The 11,252-nt window shown below is 36.6% G+C and overlaps 1 long non-coding RNA gene across 1 annotated transcript; it reads left to right on the forward strand.

Annotated features, from left to right (window-relative positions):
• Positions 1-1,105: 1,105 nt before the first annotated feature.
• On the forward strand, positions 1,106-9,839 carry LOC140002550 (uncharacterized). Its single transcript, XR_011809362.1, has 3 exons — positions 1,106-1,211; positions 7,634-7,748; positions 9,710-9,839. It is a non-coding gene; the product is annotated as an uncharacterized lncRNA (long non-coding RNA).
• The last annotated feature ends 1,413 nt before the right edge of the window (positions 9,840-11,252 follow it).

Raw genomic sequence — 11,252 nt, forward strand, 5'->3', positions numbered from 1 at the left:
CTCTGTACACCCACCCACAGCAATAGAGATATTTATATCTACTACAGAAACATATGGAATGCCTATAGAAACATATGGAGTATACAGAAACATAATACAAAATGTTACAATTTAATAAAATAGGTTTGAAAACAATAAAAATTTAATTTATGAAGATGGAAATCATGATGTTTAATAGACACCGAAGATCCTTAAATGGCTATTAATGGGAGCTAGTTTATGATGATGGTGATTATGGTTCCAACAGTTGTGGTTGCAATGATTAGAATCTCTTTTCAAAGTGTGGGATCTGAGATAAAGATCACAAGCAGACACCCAGCAGCAGCAGTAGGAACAGTGTGATAGAAACAGCTGTAAGAGAAACAAAACACTGGATACATGAACTATACTGAATAACCATCTAATCCCAGAGCAACTGTCTTTGGAAAGGATTGTTCATTTGTTTATTTACAAGGTTTTGATTTGATCATCTATCTTCGGTTGATTTCATGGGAATAAGCACGAGAGCAATCCTGTGATAGAGAATACAATTATTTTCAATGCAGAAATCTGTATGCAGCTTATTAAGTTTTACTATATACAAAGCACTTTGGAAAAGATAGTTTGGATTTTTTGCAATAACAGCAAAGTCACGTCCAACCAGTCTCATTATTCCTCTTTGTTGAGGGTAACCCATGCAAAGTAAAGGGTCAGTCTAACACCCATAAGCCCCTTAGTGAGAATCTAGGCATCAGGGTTATCAAAAGACTTCAGGAAAATTCTGCTAGAAATGTTAGATTTTCAAAGCTTACCCACAGAAACTGAATTATCCAGTATTTTAAAGAAGTGAACATGCTCTGCTACTGAAAATAAATAAATAAATAAATAAATAAATGTGTCACTGCTGAAAGAAGTGAGAAGGTAAGAGGGAAAGAAAAGGTAGGACAACTTCTTTTATTAGCACTGGGGGCCCAAAACAACTTAAAGTGTTTATGGACAACCACTATCAAAACTTGTAGAGATGGAAAACCTTTCTTCCTAAAGAGTTCAGCATAATCCAGATCTGGTTGATCACTTTAAGGTGACCTCATATATGCAAGCAGAGCTAAAGGACAATGACCAGAATCTTGGGGTAAGATGGTGGACAAGCACCTCACCAGCTTCTGTGGGAGCACCAGTCACATCATGCAATCTTCAGGAACATCTCCAGTTTGCCAACAGACTGGTCTCAGGTAAGACAACAGTAAGTCTCTCCTCGGTTTCCCCATCAACTGCAAAAAGGGAATGGTAACACCTGCTCACCACATACTGGGTATTTGCTTCTCTTTAGGATTTCATTAATTAGTTAATGGCTACAATGCATACAGGAGATGTTAACGAATATTCACAACAATTCAGAGGTGTAAATTGGTGTTTTCTAATAGAATTTTCTCACTGTGCAACACTTTGCTTACTGAAGTCTATCACCTGATGCTATTACAGCTGATAATTGAGTCAGTCTCACCAGGAGTGCTTGAGTTTTTTGGACAGGCTTCCTTGGGAGTCTTTTCATGCTGATATGTTATTTGGAATGTTGCTGGTGAGGCATTTTTTAATCTTTGTATTTCCTAGGTAGCCCTTAAATCACTCAGCAACGTCTTTTTTCAGCTCAAAGGAGACACTAGCCTAGGCTTCAGATTTTCTGTTTTTAAGTTTTCATAATGCTAGAAACCTAAATCAGGACTATACTTTGTCACATACACAATTTCCTGCTCCTCGGACCTTATGAAATGATTGATGCAATTTATTTTGTTATTAAATTCTTCTGTATTTTGTGATGCATGCATTAGAACATGGCTATTCCCTCTTCTTGCTACAATGCTAACCAAATTGATTATTGAATCATCCTAACTTTCTCTGTTATGCTAGAAGAAAAAACATGTAATTAGTCCTTACAAGTAGCAGCAGAGTCATCAGGGCAAACTGAGTGAGCTCTTTTTAAAATTATACTAGAAAAATTGGCTTGAGTATCTAAAAATTTTGTGCTACAGAAGGTATTTGAACCTCAGTCTGATTGGAGGTTCAGAGGCTTTTTTTATTACTTCATTTTTGTTACTTGTACACTTAGAAAATATCTCCTAAATTAGGAATGCAGAGTTCATGAGTATTTTGAATGTTTATATGGTAAGCCATCAAGTTTTTGCCAAGACTCTATAGATAGAGAATCTCGTTAATGAAGAGAAGTACCTCATAGAATCATTAAGGTTTGGAAAAGGCCTCCAAGATCATCTGGTCCAACTGTCCCCCAACCACCAATATTATCCACTAAACCATGTCCCTAAGCACCACATCAACATTTCCTTAAACACCCCAGGGACAGTGACTCCACCACCTCCCTGGGCAACCCATTCCAATGCCTAACCACTCTTTCTGAGAAGACATTTCTCCCAATTTCCAACATGAACCTTCCCTGGTGCAATTTGAGGGCATTGCCTCTAGTTCTATGACTAGTTTTCTGTGAGAAGAGGCTGTCTGCCAGCTCTCCCCAACTTCATTTCTGAAAGTTGTAAAGAGCAATAAAGTTTCCCCTGAGCTTCCTCTTTTTCAGAGTAAAAGCACAAGTTGAAAAGGGTTTAAAAAACGTAAATTCGTGAAGTCATGTTCTTATAATGCAGACTATTTTGTGCCACTGCAACCTGAAGCTGCTACTGCTCTGATGTGAAAACTCACCTTCTTGTCAGCTGAATTGACACTTTTTTTTTTAAGAGACCTTATTGTAAATCAGAGAGAGGCTGGCTCATAAAAAAAAAAAAAAAAAAAAAAAAAAAAAAAAAAAAACGTAACAAAACCGTTTATATGTTTTCTGTAAGTCAGAGGACTTTTCCACTCTGGTTCATTACATTGCCATTCAGACTGTTGTTTTACTACATGTAGGATGCCCAGAATTAATAGACAACACTGCTGGAGAATACTTTGACATACTGAGGTATGGTCTAAATCTTCTTGGGAATACAGTTTAATAAAACTTGCCTAAGACATTTCACAGTATCTTTACAGGCTCCACAACATGGAACTGATTCTTACTGATTCAAATGTCAGACATTATTCTAATTATTGATCTAGCTTTCCTCTGCATAAAACCATTTATAATAATATCACCAAATATCACAATTTAATGCCATGTTATTAGTGGAATAAATTTCTATCTTATACCCCCAAGATACATTTTTAGTCCTCACTTTTGTGTAGAAATAAGAGTAATAGCAATAGTAATAGCAATAGCAATAGCAATAGTAATAGTAATAGTAATAGTAATACAGCTTGGAATGGAAAAAAGCAGAATGCACTTAGAAAGAGCCCAAATATGTATGCATATGCTATGGTCTGAAGAAGTTGAAATTTGGAGGGATAGGTGTTGTCCATGGTTTATAATAGATATATTCAAAATCTTGGAACATTTCAATGTTTGCAATGTTATGCTAGAGCCATTGAAGCTCATATTGGTTGGCAACAGCTCAGAACTTCACACAAGCTCAAAACATTTCTTTTTAGACTTTCTGCAATTATGCCTTCTGCAGCTCTGCAACACCCAGGGTCAATTCTAACCTTGATTTCACTCTTGTCTTCTCTCCCTATCCTGCCATAAAATATTTCATCCTATTCACAAAATATGTGTTGTTTGTTTTTTTTTTTTCTTTTTTCCTGTCTATATACAATGAATTATATGTGTCTTTCTGGCAGTAAAAATCCCTTTCCTCCAGCCATGTGACTGTGGCCATTAAAAATCATATGTTCCTAAGAAGATAATGTACTTACATTGTTTTAGCATGAAAATATCAATTGTACCTCAGGTACATAATACAATCTGCTCTATAGTTTGAAGCCAAAAGACCTTGTTTTCAGGTATTCAGTGTCCATTACACTGATTACCTTCTGCCTCTTTTGTTGTTTCCGTTGATTGTCCTCATCTGTCTAAATTACAAGTGTGGCTATGAAGTTCCTAGGAAATGCTATCTGGATCCTAGCACAGAATTTATTAACATACACTAAAAGGACTGCTCTGAAAAAATCTGATGATACAGGTATGGATTGAAATAGTATTGCATGAACACCCATCAACATGCTCAGTTTTCTAAACCACTCTAAATTTAGAGTCCCAATGCTTTGATTTAAAGAGTTGTCTGTAACTGGAGATACAAGTTTAACCAAAGGAGCTTTAGTTATTGTGCTGAGTCTGGCTGGGAAGGAGTTAATTATATTCATAGCTCCCTACCCAGCAAGTAGGCTAGGAGTGGGCAAGAACCTGGGAGAGGATATAGCTTGGACAACTGACCCAAAGAGATATTCCATACCAAATAATGTCATGCTCAGCGATAAAAATTGAGGCAGAAAAGCAGGTACGTTGGCAGGTAGCCATTGCTTGGAGACGGACGGGGCATCAGTCTGCTTGTGAGAATTGCTCTTTGGATCACTTTTTTTCTCTCCTCTTTCCTTCACTTATTAAACCATCTTTATCTGAGTTTTGCCTTTACTATTCTCTCCTGTATGTAGAGCTTAGCTGCTTGCCAGAGTCAACCCACCAAAGTTATATTTGAGAGGCCAGGAAAATAACAATAATAAGGAATTAAAGCCCTTTTCAATCTCCACAAAAATATCAAATTACTTTGTCCATATCTGGCATTGTTCATAGATGTCTGTATTATCTCTCTGTAGTGTCCATTGCTAAAATTACATATAACACAGCTCTGAAAACTAATTCTCCAAGACTGTACATCCCACACAATGCAGATAAAGTAAAGCAAATATTCATCTGAAAACAGAGAAAAAATTCCTCATGATATTCTATTAATCCTCCTTGGTTTTTAAACTATTCAGACACAATACTGAAGGTTAAAGGGTGCCATCACCCTTCAACCCTCCAGCTCACTCCATCCTCTTGTTGCCCAGATCCTCATAGGAAGTTTGTGTTCATCTGAGGAACTCTATCATGAATGAGTCTTCCCTGGTGGGCTAAAATCTGTTGCTATATTTTCTTGTCTTCCTTTATTTTACATGCTGTGACTGATCTACTTCAGCAGTATTCAGTTTCACACAGAATGAATAGCTTTTTATCCCTAAGATATTCCTTTTTATCCCTAAGATCTACTCTTTTATGTGGCTTTGGAAATCATTTACAACTCAGACGGGTAGTTTAATATTTCAACTGTCTATTCAGTTGCACCTGTAGGACTCACTGAAGCATCAAATATCTACAGGGAGAATCCAGAAGAGGTGAAGTGAGTCAGCACGAGATAAGCAGGTCCACAACCTTAAAGTCTTCTTTGTCTTCTTTTACAAATATAAATAAATAAATAAATAGATCTTCCTAGCATCACAAGGACTTAAATATATATATATATATATATTTCTTCCACAAATGGGATAATGCATAGTTATTAGTTACAAAAAACAGACTTAACATTCAAACCTCTCTTATCTCACAGACTTCCACACCAGTGTTTGAAGACGAACAGTAAAAGGCTACCCACCATGAACATGTAAATTAAAACAATGCAAGTTTTATTACTTATTTTATTAATTATTTTCATAATATGCTAATTCATTGTTATATAAATTATCTTTCCTAACAGCATATTCCACTGTTTTGTACAGCATAAACAGCCTCAGATTCTGATTTAATGGGAATAATAATAATTATAGATAAGAAAAACTGACAACATGGCCCATACATGCAAGTATGTATAAAGTTGGACTGAACAGTAATTGAGTTCTGACAGTTTGCTTATTTGCAGGCTTGTCTAAAAAAATTCTCAAATTCTGCCTAATAACCACAAGACTTATTTAGACCTGCTGCTCCACCATCAGCACATCACTCTTCCTTGACTTATAGCATCGCCTCACTCAGTATTGCATTCTGACATGCAGGATAAAATACGAAAACAATTATTCACGTGGCTCTCTGTAAATCTTCATATAAGCTAGAAGTTAACAGATAACAGAGCATTAGAGTATTGTGCCCTACGAGAACACAGAATCAGGTTTTACACTTCTGAATTTTATTCCCAAATTCCCTGGGAGTTTTCAGAAGCTTCATTCACCCAATGGAGTAAACAATCCAAAGACCTGAGGCCATATGTCAAGGCTAGACTCACAACAACATATCTACAATTTTCTGCTCCCAGAACTGGGTGGCTGTATCCAAACTGAACAGTAGGAGTAGTAATTGACACACACATCCTATGAAATAAACCTAGTCATTGTCTGTGAGGATAAGAATTTATACAAGCCAAAAATGTGTCATGGAATATGTGTAGGAAGTGATTAGGTCATGTGCACCACTGTGTATCAGGGCTTCAGTCTGATCACTGGCTCTTCTTATTTACTTGTAGGAAGAAGTTCATTATAAAACTTGAGGCAATTTGTGTCCTAAGTCCAAACATTCTGAAGTTAAAGGTACTTGGATACTCAGTACTTACTAGCTAGTGAGGTTCTGTTGTGTAATGTGGACATCAAGGCTTGCAACTAACTGTTGGGAGAACTGTACTCTGATGCTACATTCTCATCAACTCTATGGTGTCTTTGGCTATTATTGCCCTCTTTTCTTACTATTAGTCTTATTATGGGAACTGTTTTCAGAAGAAAAACTGAACTGAGTTTGAGCCAAAAAAAATTTACAACAGTGTAACTACTGATCTGCAGGGAGGTAGATACGAATCAAGCCCAGGAAGTTGGTTTATTGAAACCACACTGGTTGTGGTTATCTAAATCACCTTGCCTGTTATATTAGTGCCATTTTATTTTGCTTATTTATGTGATATTCTTTATCCTTCAAGAATGTTGAACAATTCATTGTTTGTGTGCAACTCACTATTGTATTATAATATTGTTTCCTAAAAAGTAAGTGTGTGACTAATCCATTGAGGATGTTGCAATACTGTGGAATTAGATTGGGTATTAGCACAAGGAAATAGCAAGGACAATTTAATGAAAGTGTCACAGACATAGAATGTCATATGCATGTAGCTATGGTCAAAGCAAAGAAGACATGGGAAAAATACAGCTCCCATAGTTAACCATTGAGATCACTCTGGGGACTAAACAGCCCCCTTCTAGAGGAAGGAGTGACAGGAATCTGAGGTTTTGTTGAATACTTTTGACATTCTTCATGGTATTTTCTGATTTGCTTTTTGAAAGAACTCTGTTGGTTTTTCTGATGCCAAAGGCATGTGATACAGTATAGTTGTTCAGTCTGAGGTTCTCATTCAGTAGTAATTACCTCTTTGTACATAATGTGTGCTCTTCTCTTGGACAAATTTATTCAGAATTTTTTCCCCAGGATTCACTCTCAATAACATATTATTATATATTTAATACACAGACAAGCAGAGTGCCTTTGGTCATTGCAAAGTATCACACTGAATTATATAACCAATTTTTTTTGTTGAGGATTCTCTTATCACTTTCACCATAGCTCTGCACAAATCTGTCGACTTTCTCCTCATGCTTTCTTATTATCTAAGCTTTTATTTCCTTTCTTACTTTCATCCTGAATTGCTGTTATTTTTCTAACTTGTTTATTTTACAAATGTTCCTTGTTCATTTGTTTGAAGAATGTCGACTGGTGATAACTGAGCTAAAGCTGGGGAAGTTACATTGTCAGATGCTTTTGATTCAGCCCAGGACTGAGCAAGAAGGTGCTTCATTTAATGAGAATGACTTCACTCAGAAAAAGACAGAAGAACAGATTGCAACACCAGGAGGGAAAAGAGCTGTCAGTTATAACACAGGAGGTAAATGAAATGTTTCCCTTGTCTACTGGTAAGACAGTCTGCACGTATGGTTCTGGGATGAATAGAGTGTAATTGCAGACATTTGTTCTTCCTATGCCCCTAAACTCATTCTGCTTTTGGAGAGTCTCTTCTGGTGAGATCTTATTCCCTAAAGAGCTTGAACAAGAGGGATGTGCATGTAGTTTACATGCACTACAGCACATGTAGTTTATATGATCCCCATTCACCCTAATGTTGTAAATATACATCTTGGTGTGTATGCGCATGTATTATATATGTACACGTGTTTGTGCATGCATGGATATTGTGGTGGGTTAGCTTTGGAAACTCCTGCCCAGGTACTCACTCACTCTGCCCTCAGTGGGGTGGGGGAGAAGGTAAGGAGAACAGGAGCAAGAAAACTTGTGGGTAGAGATAAAGACAGGGTGATTGTTTATCAGTTACTGTTGTAAGTGACAGACCCAACTTGGGGAAAATGAACTAAATAGACAATTAAACAGAAAAAGACAAATATGAAAACACCTTGCCTTCCTCTTTCCCAGACTCAATTTCACTTGTGTACTGCACAGTAGTTTCTCTTTGCAACCCCATCCTTCTCAAACTTCTTCTTCTCTGGTGCAGGCTCTATATGGTCCCAGTTCTTTCAGGACCTACTCCATCATGGGGTCTTCCACGGGCCACAGTAGATACCTGCTCTGCTGCAGAGCATCTCCTCCTCTTCTGAGGTTGGTGTTTCCTCTGATGTTCACCACTCTTTCTGTTCCCTCCTCTTTCTCTCCCTGTGGCATTTTCTGACCTTTCCTAAACATGTTTTCACAGAAGAGCCACAAGCTTCTCTGATGGGTTCGGCTGTGCCCTGCGGTGGGGCTGTTGGAACCAGCTAAAAATAGCTGGAACTGGCGGTGTCTGGCACAGCGCAGGCCCTGATGTCTTCCTTCCCACAGAGGTGGCCCCTGCACCTCCAGCCCTGTGGCCACCACCTGGACACATAAACCTAATACATATATATATGTGGTTTAAACACAAATATATGTGCATGACTATATCTAACATTTACCCATCCAAATGTTGTACCTCTGTTTCAGCTGCACATATGAACAGTAAAATCACACAGTCAAGCTGCAGGCAGAGCGGCCCACAGAGCACCTATAACACACAAAGGACCAGCATGCTGGGGAAACAAACACACTTTATATGCAAGCAAAGACCTGTTATTCTCACAAACTTCTGAAGGACTCATTCTCCTCAGTTCACAGCTCTGGTAAATGAGGTTACTGCCACCATACCTTAAAATCTATTTATTATCTTATGCACATACTTTTCTTTTAAAAGGTGCTGTGGAGATGAAGAGTATCTTTCATGTATCTTTCTCAGTTAATTCCTTTTTTTTTTTTTCAATTTTTTTTTCAATGCATTTTGATTGTTTGCTATTCCTCAAAGGCCAAAATTCAATATGTAAAAATGCTTTTTAAAAGATGAATCAACTTCTAATGTCAAATTCAATAAGCTCAGCTACCACATTCATATCCCATTACTATAAAAAGAGAAAAGGCAACGATGCCCCAAATTTCTACTATTTTCAGAGATGATCCAAGTTAAAAATTAAGGATAAGTTATTGAAGTGCTTAGAAACTAAATTGATATTCAGAAAATGGACCTCACATAATGATTTTTCCATCCAGTTTATTTATTCTGAACCCAATAGCCATTAATACACTCTAAACTCTGGGAAACTGAAGGCACAAATGTAGAGTTATTTTCCTTATCTTGTTTGCAGGGAACAGCTGAATTTCAAGTCATCAGAAAGTAGCATAATTAGTTATTGTAGAGCTGCTTCTTCCCATTGCTTCTTCCCATAGCCTAAGTACATTGTATATATATATGGCCTGGAGTCAGTGTCTGCTTGCAGGGGACATCTCTGGGAAGCACTGTCTCCATAATGCAAAGAGGTTTCTCTTCAGGTTCTTCATAACTCAGAAGATGGCTCCAACAACCCTGTCCCCATGAGGATTTCAGTGCTGCACAAGCAACCTGCTCTGTTGCTGGCAATGTTCCACCCCAGAGATGACCGGCTGTAATCCTTTACAGGTGAGAAGATCCACCCAGTCTCAATATTACATCCTTTTCAATAAACCAAGGCAAGCAATGAAATAAAAACTTCTGAGTAAACTGGAATGGATTGTTGGTGGAGAAATTGAGAGGAGTTTAGATAAAATGAAGACGGATTAATTTGAGGCTGTCATTCTGTTCTATTTTCAGAATTAATTCATTTAATTTAAGAAGGAGAATGTTTTTTAAACAAAACAAGATCTAATTTTGAAAAAAAAAAATCTACAGTTCTTTTTTTTCTCTGTGTTTCCAAAACAAAATTATTCAGGAAGGATTAAATTCTCTGTGCTTTAGACTTAAAAAGATAGATGTTAAATACTAAGCTTATAAATGTGTTCATTTTGGGACTAAGAGGATTTGTGAATAAAGTAAGTGCTATCTACAATAATAATAATAATAATAATAATAATAATAATAATAATAATAATAATAATAATTTTAAATGTCAAAGGGCAGGATTCATTCAAGTTAGTCTAGAGAAATAGCCACTTTAGACACCTAATTTAGAAGGTGATGGATTATTCTCTAGAGTTCTCTATTTCTTTCTTCAGTGTGTAAAAGCGGAGCCTAGAGTGCAGCCTACTCTTAAACATGTAGCTGTAAGACATATTTGTTAGGACAGGAGGTTTCCAGTCCTCAGGATTTCAATATTTTTTCCCCTTTTTTTCTAGCATACATTGTTTGCAGCATTTAAAGATTACTTTATTCCCCTCAATCCCATTTGTAATATATTCTTTAGTTGAAACATGAGTTCATTTTCTCATCTGATGCAGTGAAGCTGTAAGCATCTGTTAAAGTCAAATATTGTGAATATTTCTACTCAAGGCCAAGAACAACGACACATAAAGCTTATATTTGAAGTTCTTTCTGAATGATGGTTGTAGCATGGATCACATTGAGAAAATAGTCCACACAGTTCATGTTATGTATATTTTATTCAGCTGTTGCTCTCATATTCTTTATTAATTAACTAACTTGTAACTTTTGTACTGTTCTTTCCTGTAATGGATTTAGTGTCCCAAACCAGGATGAAGATTCAGGTTGAGAACAGATCATCTAGGCATGAGTTTTGTAAATAATGTCCTTATAACTTTAAAAATAGGTTTTATTTCACTTTCTCTTTATATAACAATTATTCCTAATTTGAGTGGTCTGAAGTTCTGACTTCATATGAACATGGAAAGTATGAAAAGAATAAAACATAACTATTGTATGCCAAAGCAAGAAAAGTTCAGACTAGCCAGCCAGACTAGCAACACTCCATGCATTTTCTCTGTGAGGAATAGTAGTTTTGTATTCATGTATTCATTTTTTCAGTTCTCCCATTGTTGGAGATTTTTAAATGGGACAGTGTCTACTTTATATTAGAAAGTCAGAGTTGTTTTTGTTCATTTG

This window comes from Anas platyrhynchos, chromosome 5, assembly GCF_047663525.1.
Source record: "Anas platyrhynchos isolate ZD024472 breed Pekin duck chromosome 5, IASCAAS_PekinDuck_T2T, whole genome shotgun sequence".
NCBI classification, from domain to species: Eukaryota; Metazoa; Chordata; class Aves; order Anseriformes; family Anatidae; genus Anas; species Anas platyrhynchos.